The sequence below is a fragment of the Pelodiscus sinensis genome, chromosome 3 (genome assembly GCF_049634645.1).
Source record: "Pelodiscus sinensis isolate JC-2024 chromosome 3, ASM4963464v1, whole genome shotgun sequence".
Classification (NCBI taxonomy): domain Eukaryota; kingdom Metazoa; phylum Chordata; order Testudines; family Trionychidae; genus Pelodiscus; species Pelodiscus sinensis.
This window is the reverse complement of record NC_134713.1, coordinates 119657366-119672113: the sequence shown is the minus strand read 5'-3', so window position 1 is coordinate 119672113 and position 14748 is coordinate 119657366. Positions and strand designations below refer to the sequence as shown.

At 37.0% G+C, this 14748-nt stretch overlaps 1 protein-coding gene across 17 annotated transcripts in view; it reads right to left on the bottom strand.

The window, feature by feature from the left end:
- AFDN (afadin, adherens junction formation factor) overlaps window positions 1-14748 on the bottom strand; it is a 210140-nt gene that overhangs the window by 35833 nt on the left and 159559 nt on the right. The gene's annotated exons all lie outside the window — the stretch shown is intronic.

Below are 14748 nucleotides of genomic sequence, written 5' to 3'. Positions count from 1 at the left end.
TACAATGTTGAGTATAACAATGCTATTGTGTCATTATTATTTACTTCAGTGATTTGTGCCTTAAGTTGCTCTATCAATTGAAGTCTACCAACGGTACTGCTAGACAACTAACAACATATTTTCAGCTGAGATAATATAGATACAAATTGTTTCTCCTCAGATCATCACCCTAAATTACTTTGTTATAGAGCAGAGTTCTCAAATGCATGGTGGAGGTATAGGGAACATACAGAACCTATCTGGAAGAGGAGGCATTCAGAGACATGGGAAGCTTTACAGGACCAGCCACTCATGGCTAAGCACCTAGTTTTCAAGGTCACACCACCAGCAGCATCAGCAGAGAAGGGTGGTTAATTTTTTCCAACAAGCATTTGTGTGGTGTCTCATTCTGCACATCATACATAGGAAAAGCTCCCAGCTAGCATGCTCAAAGCCACTATGCTGTGCTTCAGAAAACTTGACAACAGTTCATGCAGCTGGTGTGCTGAGACTGCTGCCTACCAAACTGACCAATATTATCCACATTGTTTCCCTAGGTACTAGTGCTGTCTGTATCATTTATCCCCCTCTTTTTCTTATATTTATTGTGCTCTATGGGGAAAGTATGCTCTGTTTCATACTTTGTTTAGCACAGATCCACAAACTTACAAAAGTATGAAGCAACATCCTTCCAAATGCATGGATGTCAGCATCCAGGACTTACATTCTGAATATTTTGACCCAGTCCAAAACACACAGACAACACTGAGGAAGAATGATTCTCTGGTGAAAGACAAGTAACTTCAGAATTGGGGAACTCAGGCTTGTATCACTTCTGAGCCCCAAACTTCCTATGTGACCATGGGCATTTAGCCTCTCTCTAACTCAATTTCCCAGCTGTAAAATGGAGATAAATAGCTCACAGAGGTATTCTATGGAAGAATGCCTTAACAATGGTGAGGTGCTCAGAGACTACAACAATGGGGGCCATCTAAGTACCTAAGGGACAGAGCGCTTATGACTGAAGAGCAGTTTTTAGAATATAAATGTGACTATAAAAACATATTACCCATATATTATTTCCCAGAGTATCATTTAACAAAGATACACTGCAGTAAAATTTGGTCCTCTCTGGACAGGGTATAATACTAAAAATTCTCTCCGGGGTAAAAAGTTAAATTTACCTCTCCCATTAAAAAACCATTGCATCTTTATCTATGAAAATAGTGAATTTGCCCAAAAAGTAGAATTTCAGTAAAATAGTATTTGTTAACAGAAAGTAAAGCAGTTTGATATGCATAAAAAACACCAGGACTGGAAAAGCCAGAACTCCCAATAGCATAATACAGGTTAACAGTCAAAATTACTTAGAGCTATACAGTATATATACCAAAATGTATGGAAGAGCAGCACAAAACAAGAACATCTACAATACTCTTTTGTAGACCAAAATATTTCACTCAATTCCCTAAGCAAAGATCTGTCTGCAGAAGTTAACTTGAGAATTTCAGACCATTTCCTCTGTCTTTCCTCCCACTCAAATTATAATTTTTAAACATTCTTGCCCATGACAGAATGAAATTTTCAGTGCCAAGAGGTCCCTCTCTCCAAAGTAGACAAATGTGTCTATAACTAGAAAAGCCATACAAAAATACTAATGACAAAAATGTTAGTTACAGTTTAGCATTAACATTTTTTCTTATTTTCAACCAAGAGAGGTCTATAGGCAATGCTCTATTAACTGAGGGAAGCCTATTGCATGAGGCCACAACAAAACAAATACATTTTATTAGTTACTTAAACTTCACAAAAAATCTAGATTCATGTTAAATGAACCAAGTTTAAAGAATATTACTGTCACTACTTCTTTCTCCATAAAAGTAACCATAGCAAAAAGGAAAGATGTGGATCCTGTTAATAAAGCTACACGTTCAGGTTCTTTGGTAGAAGTACTACAACAAAAAAAGTGTAGCAGAAAATAAAAAACAGTGAAAATATTACTACATGTAAATGGACTACAAGCAGCAGTTTCACAGGACTGTGTATGAATGTTCAAACCTCTTCTGAGCTCACAAGTTTTGGACAGTTCCATTCCATGTGTCAATTTTATGAAATGTTTTATATTAACATTGGCAGTATTACCCCCATTTTAGAGATGGGAAACTGATGCATGTTGATTAATGGCAACTTTCACTTTAATTTTGAGTGTCCAATCAGATAACGAACTGGTTTTTCAAAATACTTAGCATTAAACTGCAATTTAAATGTTTAAGCACAGCTCCCACTGATTTCAGTAGCAGCTGTTAGCGTTCAGCACATCTACAAATCAGACTCCTTATGTTAGGCATCCAGGAAATGAGGAACATATTAAATATTACTTGTGATATGCAGAGTTTAAGTGACTTGATTGGCATCATACAGGAATTCTGTGGCAAAAAGTGAGATAAAATCCAACTCACTAAGGCAGCACTCAACTTTCTTGAGCATTAAACCATTCTCTCTTTCGGCAAATAAGTATGGTAAATAAATTAGGTAACAGTCTGTCTGATAATGAAAGAGAATTTGATCTATGCTCTGTAACATAAATGAAGCTATATGTTCTATTGTGTGCTTTTATACCTTATCTCACAACTCTGATCACAAGTGCCGAAGTTGAAGCAAAAATTCATAGAATTAAGATGTGGATTTCTCTTATGGTGTACACTGATTACAATTCTAAACTACATTTTTAAATAATCTGCATAAATACTGATTTTCATGGATAAAAAGTTCCACATATAAAAGAATGCTGTTTACATTATAAAAATGCTTTAAAGCATATATTCAGAAATCACTTCCCCCAGTTAGCAAAACTAGTCTCTCTCAGGAGACTGTCTTGCTTACAACAATCTTGCAGCCCACTGAGATGGAGGAGGGCCACTCACTAGCCTAGGCTGCCCATTGCTGGGACAGATTTTTAAACCTCTTTTCTGCTCTGTGTTGCTGGGATAAATACCCAGAAGATTAGGGTGAGGGTCGGTCTCCAACTTCTAGTGGGAATCATTTTCCCATAGCTTCCAACACTGATCATTTGAGGGTGATGAATACTTAGCTAGGAGAGCTAAAGTTATCACTGTATTTAAACACTGGTGTGCAGAAATGCTTGGATCAGGCAGCCACAAAAGTGGCCCAGTACAGTGCATCAAAGTGGGACTGCACAGTCTATGTTCAGTTAAGAAGATGGTAGCAAGGATAAGTGCACATTCCTAAGGTAATTTGCAAACACTTTCTCTATACCGCTGACACTAATAATTTAATGCTGTGCAACAGCACAGACTAGCCATCAAACATTTGGTGAGCATTTCACTGGATGTTGTCACCAGGAGGTATAGATAACTTAAGAGTTTTCCCAACTTGAATTGGGTATTTCTAGAGTAAGAACTAAATATTATGAAAAACACCTTGGAAGAATTTTTCCAGATGTTAGAAGAAATATACAGAAAGTTAGCACGAGTGATTAGACCATCTCAAACATGTGTTAGGCATCTGTTTAATATATTTGCATACAAAGGTACTGTAGCTAAACCTGTATTTCTGCAAATAATTTATGGCAATGCCTCATCACTACAAGTTTCAGACAACTTTGTTTGCCCATACCTGTTCAGCTTCAAACACTTTGCTTTCTATTCAGTTAAAAATGCCAATAAAACTGGTAAAGCTAAGAATCATGCTTGATTAAGGGAGCAAAGCATTAATAATGTAAACGAGAATTGACTCGATTAACCGATAAGCCTAGGCTTATCAGTTAATCTTCTCAACTACCTACACTTCCTCCTCTCCCCTCCCGCCACTGGCTCTGTCTCAGAGGCAGCAAAGGGGGGGAGCTTTTAAGCCTGTTTCCCCCAGCACCAGCTCTACGGTGCCACCTGCCCTCGCTCCGTGTTGCTGCCTCTATTAATGGAAGTAACGCTGAGGGGGGAGAAGAGACTGCCATGAAGTAGCCTCTGCCTGCGGCAAACCTGCACCCACTGGAGCAGCCTCTATCTACAGCCAGCCCAAGCACCGCAGACAGAGGCTGCTTCATGGCAGCCTCCACCTTCCCTCTCTTTCCTTTACCCCCAACACCTGTATCGGGGCAGCAGTGTGGGGCAACAGGCAGCAAGTCTGTGGGGGGAGTTGGTTTTTAAACTGGCTCCCCTCACGGACCAGCTCCTAACTGACATCCTGCGCTGCTGCCTCAGATAGAGGTAGCAGTGGAGGTTGGCAGGGGGCTCCCCGGGAGTGGGTCCAGGAGTGCACTGACTGCCAGTCCTGCCTCTGGGGACTATAGCATATTTGAGTAACCAATAAGAATTCATGTGGTTACTCGACTATTCTATTACCTGATACCCAATATCCATAATTAATACACTCATTAATTATGTTAGTACAGGATGTTAATACTATTAACATCTACTTTAGGTTACAGGAAATATATTCAAATTTTACAAGTGACTTGAGTTAGAACTTGAAGCTTTAATTCTATGATCTCTTCCAACTGCTTGACAATTCATGTTTTTCATATTTTGGGGAAACAGATTTAAAACAAAAGATATCCAGATTTTACTATTATAAAGTAACATCTGATGTTATATTGGGCCCAGTTCTCCAACCATTCCCTGAGTACTATTCCCACTGACATGGTTTAAACATCAGGCTTATGTATCAAGCCAGGAACGCAAAAAACTTCATCAATCAGCAGTCATATTGGGCACCTGCCTTTTTTGTTAATGACAAAAATGAATATTATGTACAGGAAATACATATTTCAAAAAACATAAGAAAGGGCTGAGCTCCAAAAGAAGATAAATAAGAAAAATATTTTAACAAGTGAATAGAATAATTGGTATGCACTGTACACATGATTCAGCCATGGGAATAAAATAACGTTTGTTTCGGTCATGGAGATTTATTTTACAGTTTATTTGGGAAGGAAAGGGAATGATACAGAAAGGAACATAGATCTAAGAGAACACCACACTGGCTAAATCAATTTTTTATACTGAAAAACCATGCCATTTAAAATGGATTTCTGAAAAGATTAAGTATAAAAGTTTTGCTTGGAGTGGCCTGGTCTAAAATACACAGTTTGAAAAATAGCTAAAACATAACTTTATTACATTTAATAAAGATTAATCTGAAATATTTTAGATGATTGATCTACTCAACTGAATTGATAATTAAAAATCTCACTTCCTTTCATAATGCTTCATGAGTGAAGATACTGTATAATAGAGGGGGAAACAAAAGAAAACCTTTGTGTTCCTTTGGATTAGAAGGTTTTAATTTTGTGCATACACTAAGGCTTTGTCTAGACTATGGAATTTTTCTGGGATACCTCCCATTTAGGGAACGTGTCTGCTCGTCTGCTTTTTTTTTTTTTGCAAAAGAGCAGACACGCTCTTTCGGAAGCCCTGTCTTCCTCCTTCCACGAGGAAGAAGGGCTCTTTTGAAAGAGGAGGATTTCCTGAAATCTGGTCCAGTGTAGATGGGCCAAATTTCGGCAAAGCCTCTTCCGAAAAAACTATTGGAAAAAGGTAGGCAAATTGCGGAGCACATTTTGGGTACCTTTTTCCAATAGATTATTGTTGTCTAGACATAGCCTAAGTGAGCATATTTTCAGGGATGCAAAAATCATCTCTGTAACTGGAACATTTTAGCAAACCGATACCACTTCCGCTCCATGATAAGAATGTCCCAACTTGATAACTAGATTTTTATTCCACTATTCCCACTGCCCCCCAAAACAGTAGTATTCACTGGTGTCAACAAGGCTAATTCTCATTTTCCAGTCCCTGTAAGCTTATACGGAAGATCAGAAGTTTTATAAACATCTTTAAAGGCAAGTTTATGCAATAGGATCAGTCTCAGCTTGACTTGTCTGGCAAGCAGTAAGTCTACAAAGCATTTAAATAAGTTACATTTATAAGCATTCTTTACTAAAACATGCCAGCTGGTTTACATATGCACTCACTATGAAATATTAAGCAAAGGCATCTTAAAAACCAGACGCCCACATTCCCTAAAAGTTGTATTATTTCACAGGTCAGTCTTGGACAGGAATAACCATGTAAATACGCTTATCTATATATAGATCATGTGACTTTTCTTAATTTGCCATAAATTCAAGAGAATGGAAAAAACTACAAGTCACTAACTACTGATTATACACTTAAAACAAGGACCAAAAGAATCTCAGCACTGAAGGTCAAAACCTCTTTGGCAGAGGAAGGTCAGTTCCCCGAAGTCCAATTTCAACTTTGGAAATCCATCATTATTAGACAAGATACTCTAAACCATACTCCATATAATCTCCAAATATAAATGAGGTGAACCGGCTTGCTGTATGTAAAACTGCTTCCTTTAATTATGGCTACAGTTGCTTTATTTCATGTGGCACTTCTCAAAATAAATAAATAAATAAATAAATAAATCATACTGATTTTTTTTTGGGGGGGGGGGGGGGGAGAAGAAAACTGACTCATGCTCCACATATGCAAACTTTTGTTTCTCTCTCCTTTGAAAAAACCAGAAACATTTTAGGAATTGGAAAAAATACAGCACTAAGCAAAAAAAACCCTCCTCCCATAAAACAAAGGGATATTCAAACATTAGCACCAAATATTGTCAATAGCCAGAAGAAGCACATAATGCACCTGAATTACAATGAACACATGAACATACTTTTGTTAAAAACCTAAGTAGCATGGGGTGGAAACAGACCAATTCAAACACCTAGGCTATGTCTCCACTGCCCGTTTTGCACAAAAAATATGCAAATGAGACAAAGCATGGAATATTGCCACACCTCATTTGCATAATTGAGGCTCCATTTTTTGCGCCAAAAAACCCTTTTGCGCAAGAGCCGTTCTTCCTCATTCTTTTCAGGAAGAACGACTCTTGTGCAAGAGGGGGGTTTTGCACAAAAACAGAACCTTATTAATTATGCAAATGAGGCACAGTGATATTCCACGCTTTGCTTCATTTGCATATTTTTTCCGCAACAAAACGGGGACCGTGTAGACATGGCCCTAAAGAGCTGGGAAAATGGCACAGTTCATCCAAGCACAATTTCAAAAGCATTCAGTGAATCTACTGAAACATATTGAATGTTTATAAACAATCCCAAGGAGAAGAAAATACAAATAGGGCTAAGTCAGCCCATGATTCAGTCACGAACTTTAATAAAACCATGATTTCACACTAGGTTTTTGTTAATTTATCATAAAAGTTGCCAGTGAAAACATATAGGCTTAAGTACAAAACATCAAGATAATTATACACTTCCTATATTTTCATAAGAATTGCTTCTTAAGTTAGATATAAAGAAAAAATAACCATAACATCTGTAAAAAATAATATCATTTTCTATTAAAGCAGCATCAAACATACCTATTTTCCTTCATTCTTAGCTTCATTTCTCTCTGGATTTGGTCCCCATCCAATGTAACTACTTTGCTGTTAATTCTAATAGGTTAGGGAGTGTTATTGACAGGTAATATCTACTTTCTAGACAAAAGTACATTGATTTAGGTGCCAAATCATCTATGTCTCAGCACTAAGTTGCACCCAACTAGAAATCAATCCCTTCCAAATAATCTCTCTCTACTGATGAAAAGTGCCACGACTACTCTAATGACAAAATAAATTAAAATTGAGTATGCAATCATTTTTTTACCCGCTGGAATTCTACTCACTCTAAAAAATATGAAAGAAAAAAAGAGAAAGTGAGAGGAGAAAGTATTTCAGTGCACTTAATGTTTCCTAAACCTTCAAGGAAAGTACCCACAAAGATTAGGGTATGTTGTTTAGTATTCCCCAGCTTTTGCACCAGAAATCTAAAACTTAATTCTGCATGGAACCCTTCACTTACCTCAAACTATGAACTTTCAAAATACAAAAGTCAATTATTAATTGAGATTCTTTGAGCTCAAAGTTTACCAGCTCAGGACTTTACTTTTTAACATACACTTTCAACTAATATTCAGATCTGTAATGCACAGAGATATTTGGAGCCATTTATCAGAAATGATGCTACTATTGAAACAGCAGCATTCTTCCCTTGTGAGTCAGTACTGAACTGAACTTATGCCTAAATCAGAATAGCTGGTGGTGTTACCTTGTAGGCAAGACATTAATTTGGCACCATCTCTGTTGTAGAATCCAAATATTCCAGTACAGTTTTTGGAAGAGATGGGATTTTAGTACCTGATGTTGAAACTGCCTATTTAGGTGGACAGTTTCAAATGGACAGAGTCTAAAGTCACATGTAATGTTGCCTGGTCCATTAAACAGCTAGCAATTTCCATACCAATTGTGACTACTTTTCATTGGTGATGGACACTACTTGTTTATGAATAATTTGTAGAACTTTTGCAACATATACTTTAAGATCCTCAAGAAGGAGAGAAATCCCTATTTGAGTTATTCCAGTGGCACTGGACCTAGGATATTTGAGATACAAGATAGGTGAAGTACTATTTTTTAATGCAGGAGTGGGGAATCTTTAATGCAGGAGTGGGGGGGCCACTGACCCACAGAAAATCAGTCAGGGGCTACACACAAATGAACGAGAAAAAAATCCACCATCAAAACCCCCTCACTGACATGGCCCTTGACTGAAAAGGAGAAAGACATTCCCCACATTCCTCTCACACACCCGAGCCTGGGGTGGGGCCAGGCTAATAGATTTTGTGTGCTCCAGCCCTGTGGGGAAGGTGAGGGGGAGGGGCTGAAAGAGAGGGAGATGGTCAAGCACCAACACAGGCTCCCCAATGCTGGGGGAGAGCCTCAAGCCTCAGAGGCTAGATCCAGGCAAACCGGGGGCTGCATCCAGCTCCCAGGCCTTAGGTTCCCCACCCATTTTAATGGGATAACTTCTGTTGGCAAAAAAGCTTTTCTTCAGATCTGGGAAAGGTGTTCAGAGTGTCAGTGCTAAATAACTGCTTATTTGTTTCATTCATAAAGCACATGTTGCTAAATGAAGGTGGGCAGTTAACACCTTTACAGTCATAAGACAAAGGAGTGGTAGTGAGTTAAAGACTGTTGTAATGAGCCGTAAGTCTTTATTCATTTTATGATTTTTTATATCCATCAGAGTTTGAATTTAATTTCTCAGGCTCATCTCTTCACAGTGATGCACAGGTTTCCTTTGTGGGCAAGAACTGAGAGGTCAGATATACAATAATCATTTTGTGAAAAGTGTTTACCCACAGACAGCATGCTGATTTTGTCTTTTATAATTTTTCGATGCAAGTACATTTGAGAATGTAGCAACTATCAGGTTTCATTCACCAGGCATGTAATGCACTGGATGAGGTACACGATACGTTGTAATAAACATGTGTAGGACTCCAGCGATCTTGATGGGTTCAATAAAGTTATCCAAAAGAAGCTAATCCAATTAAACATACTTTGTCTCTGTATTGTTTACAGAGCATAGCTAAAAGGCCTTTGAAAAATAAATTTCTTTAATGCCAAAGTTAATCAAGTCTGGTAGATGAATGCCAGATACTTATTGTATCCCCTTCCCCTGTCTAATCAACAGGAAAAACATTTGAATGCTGTATCTATTGTACAGTAAATTACTCACACACCTATCATTCTGAACTTTCAGCAAATGTAATCTATTTATGACCATCTTAATTTAAAAATAGATTGTGATTCTTGGACTCTTCTTTTGTGCTTTTTCTCCTTTCAACATGCTGCAGTCTTTGGAGAGGGGAGGAAAAGGGAAGCAATCAGAATGAAATAAAATCTGGAAGTATCTGAATATGGAAGCTATTACAGCACAGGTACAACTGGAATATTTACCTTATTTTGCAAGGAGCTTAGCTCCAGGGAGAAATGCTTTCCCAACAGATGACATTGAAACACAAATCTGGGTGACCCATTTACCATATATAGTTTAAAACATACATTGAGTGAAATCTTGTCACGTGAATCAAATTTGTGGACTCAAAGAGAGGGAGTGTCTGAACAGCCATGCTGACATAAGCTTATAAAAGAAATAGGAAGAAGCAGCTGCCTATCATTGAACTTCCCTCAGTACCTGAAGCTACAAAAAACTGAAAATGATGGGTTGATACCAACTCAGTTACCACCATGTTAACTGCTTATTTGTTTGTTCCATGGCATGAGCTGAACTGGCAGCTTTCATACTTACTTGTAGGATACAGAGGCAAGGAAAAAAAAAAACCTGTGGTGACAATACTAATGAAATGCTTTTGGTTCTAACGGGTTGTTAAGAAGCACAGATAGACAAGAGGACTGAGCTGAAATAATATTAGGCACCAGAAAAAAGTATTTGTTCAAAAATGTCAAACAACGCATAAGATTTGCTTTAAGAATGCAAAATAATGTTCAGACTGAGGAAGTATAAGTTTATCCACACCAAAACACTAGATTTCTACCACAAGAGAAGCTTGTACAATGTATTATTTCATTGTGGACATAAAAAGTATACCAATGCTTTGTAGTTTGCTAATTCACAGTTAATATACTCATACATATTTGTCAGTCTATACTGATGAAGTTCAGATCCTAACAGTACCATTTGTGAAAGACTAATTAAAGTTTTTTGGGTAAGTCAGTTAATTTTGGATTGCCTAACAAACAAGTTTTCTATGCCACATTTAAAATCTCAAAGAAATTTCTGATTTGCAGATCTCCCAATATATTCAAAATTCCTGAGATTAAAATAAATCCTATTGTCAGCCACTTTTTATACCATCACCTTATACTCATGTACATTATTGAACTAAATAACCAGTAGCTATTAATTCAATTAATGTATCACTTAATACAATTAATACATGTTAAGACTTTATACTAGAAAATAATTTATCCCATATTCTAATTAAATTATCCCTTAAAAAAAAAACTTTATTTCAGTAAGTTCAATGGAAATTCTTTATCCAATTACCATATTTTTACAGAAAAATACACTAATTTGTATTAGCATTTTCAAAGAAATGCTTCTCCTGAGTCAGATTTGTTGACCAGCTTTTTCCCTTGTGGTTGTAATAAATAACCAATTTTAATAAATGGAAGAGAAAGGGCCCATTATCCTTCAAAATACAAAATCATAAGATGATTTAAGTCAGTATTCACACCCCAGTTGTGTTCATTTATTAGCAGCTTTTCCTAAACAAGTTCTGCAAGCATAATAGATCAGAAGACTTTGAAACTCTACCTTATTTTGTACAATACCCAATCTAAATTTCTTCACTTTGTAAATTACACCTTAAATTAAATTGATCTATTGGAGCTCATTTTCTAGGTCTTACTTAGTATATTACTTAGTATATTCACACACAACATGCACAAACTACTAAAATATATAAGTATTATTGTTTAGGATGTCAATTTTAACTACTTGTACAACTTTACAAATGGCAAACAGGGACTTTTAGAGGACTCTGGATTAAAGCCAATTACTGACAAGCAGGCATCTCTCAAGTCATGCTATTTGTGCTCTCAAAGTAAAATAGCAGCAATCAATGCTGATACTTAAAGCTAAAAACTGTCACTGCTATGAATCTTTCTTTTGAGAGGGCATAAAAAGAAAGGACTTAAAAGTATGGGGTTATTTTTCCTTTCTAATGTTTTAATAGTTAGCCACCACCTGCACTGCATAACTGCATGCTACATTAAATAGCTGCTACAAGAACAAATACGTACTGACACGTTTAAACAAGCAAGAGTACAGGAAAAAATACAGGTATAACATTTAAAATTTTACAGCATTTCCAAATAGAACCTTGAACAAAACTTACCCCGGATTCTGTTCTTCCAACAACAGAAAACCACATTTTGATCTCTGGGATTATATATCCTTAAAAAAACCCTGCAACAAACAGTTCTCTGCTTCCTTCTCAGCCCTCAGCAACCAACACTACAGTATGCTGGATTTTTCAAGACACCCATCAAGATAATTCTGAACTGGATGCTATGACACTGTATGGCATTTATCAACACTAGCTATAACTAATACAATATTCAGACTCTTACGTAATCGCTTATGCGGCTCTGACTTTCATTTACTTTAAGAGCTTTATTCAACTTTGAAAACTGCTAGAAAAACAAAAAGGGAATCTCTTGTGCAAGAGACAAAAAATACTCCAAATTAAACACAGGAAGTAATGTGCTGGCCCACAGATGGGTAACAAGTCACATGTTAAACACCTCCCTCCCCCAAGTGATATTTTTAAAGTAAACTGCATGCACATACTACTTCCAAATCATCTGGATTTCATAAAATGTAACCACAATGTGGTTGGAGATTTAGGCAGCTTTTAACATCACAACATCTTTCAGGGTTAGAGCAGCCAAGTTCTGCACACAACCTCAAAAATCAGTACTGCCACTGATGCCCAACCACTCCCATCGTCCTAAAAATCAATGCCCTTTCAGAGCAATTCAAGACAATTACAAAGGGCTTTTCTACAGAAAAATATGCAACATTATAATAATGGTAGAACAGCAGTTAGACTTTCTAAAAAACACCACTTGACAATCTGTATAGTTGAAGCTTTTTAACCAGAACACAATTATTGAAAATTTTAGAAGAAGAAGTTGCAAGATATTTTTCTTAACTCAAAATCATTTTGATAACCTCTTCCAAGTACAAAACATATGTTTAATTACTAACATTTGTTTTCATTCATTGCACAAGCACGCTTGTTTTGTGGTGTCTCCAAAGCTATGTTGACTTAAACATGCTGTTGGTTTACAATGCAAAATTATACAAACTTGTTGAAGGGCAGGGCCAATTGTGAATCATATTTATAGTTGTCAGAATAAGCCAAAAATTAAAACATTAAAATTGGAAAAGAGAAGCTGTTAATATTCTAGACCTCTGATTAAGTGGAAAGAGACCAAATATTCGGTTTCTCACATAGTGCATATATGTTGTCATTCTTATGTTTTCTGTGTCATGCCTTAACTTAGCATTTGGGTTTGTGATCCCTTGTACTACAAACTCCATCATAAGCACAAGTAGGTGCAGCAAATTTCAGTGGAATTTCTGTTACTTTTCCTTACAACTTTAGGTTTGACCTGAACAGACTATCCTTTGAGATGACAGAATTCCTTCTTCAGGAGGAAGTGACAAAAGTACACCACTAAAGTCTTAATGTTTTTACTAGGGATGTAACCAGTAATCATCACCCTTATCAGGTGAGGCTGAACCAGTAACCAGTTAACTAGAGCCCTGGCAAGGCTGGTGCACTCCCTGCCTGACGTGGGTGGGGGAGCTTCTCCAGCTCAGCCTGTCACCCATGGCATAGTGTGACCTAGTCAGAGCAGCCCCTTGCATCAGTGCAACCTGGCCTAAGCAGCCCCCTGCCCACGGCATGGGGGGAGGCCACTCCATCCCAGCCAGGCCCACCATAATGCAGACAAGGGGCCACTTCACGCAAGCCGGGCTCTCTGGCACCTACCCTGTGGTTAAATGTAATGTTTAATTGGTTAACTGATTAAGCAGGATTTTATATCCTTAGTTTGTTTGGGGGAAAGTTTTGCAAGTTTTTCATTATGACTCCTTGACTTCCATGGATTTTAACTGAGATGGTACAACACTGCCTTCCTTCCTTTATAGCACAAAATGAGTGTAATTTTTTGTCAATCAAGTCAGAAAGAGAGCAGTATTCATAATTTAAACTTAAGCATTGGAAGTATAAAGTATCTCCAACAAAATAAATTGATACTCCTGTTATACTGAACAGTGCCATCTATTGACCAATCATTGTAAAATACTCCTACCATTTCAAGGCCCAAAAGTTCCCTGTATTACAACAACCCACTTCAGGCACAGAGAAAGGTCTTAATTTGTTAGAAAAGTACTTGACTTTCAAATAATAATGTGAAATTTATATTTTATTCTGATTCTGAAGAGAAATACTGCAACAATTTAGCAAAAATGTTAACAACGGTGCACAAATGCAACCAAATTAATTCCGTTCAGATGACATCTAAATCTTTAGATACTTCATACATTTAAGAATTTCATTTTACAGCATAATTATTTTGTTTACACCAGGCAAATTTCAACCCATAAGATCTTTCTCACGCCTTGTTTTCTCCAGGGAAAAAAAAACAAAAACCCACTTCCCTCACCACCCCCATCCTAGAATTTCATTTTCTATATAAATGAAAAGGTAAGTAACAGAAAATGAGAAGTTAAATTCACTACCGTAGCTTCTCAGATATAATGTGCCTACTCTGAATTGCTCTTTTGTACACAGCCTGCTTGTACGCTTTTTGTAACTTAATACTTTTATAATGCATGAAAACTACAAAACCAGCTCTAATAAGCAATTCTCTGTTTTGAGCAACCACTTGAAAAATCTCTCTTGATATTTCTAGGGTAATTTGATTCAGCATCCAGTGAAAGACAATGCAGCCAATAAACAACTGATTTCTTATAGTCACAATACAGATTTCACTGTTCCCGTCAAATATTCCCTTCAAACAGCTGAGTGAAAAAAGATTTTCTACATCTCCCTAGATTATTTTTAAAAATTACAGGATAAGGGGATAGAACTTCTGCTTCTTACTAATTTCCACATAATTTTTTTTTTAGTATGAACTTTTTAAAATGTATTCTGACACGATCAGTTGTGCACTGCTGCTGTAAGTTAGGAAGAATATGCTTGCAGTTAAAATGAGACAGGGAAGTCAGTTCCAGTGGAAACTGAAGTTCCCCCCCCATCTCATATCCCTGCTCCTCCTTACACGAGAAAGATTTGT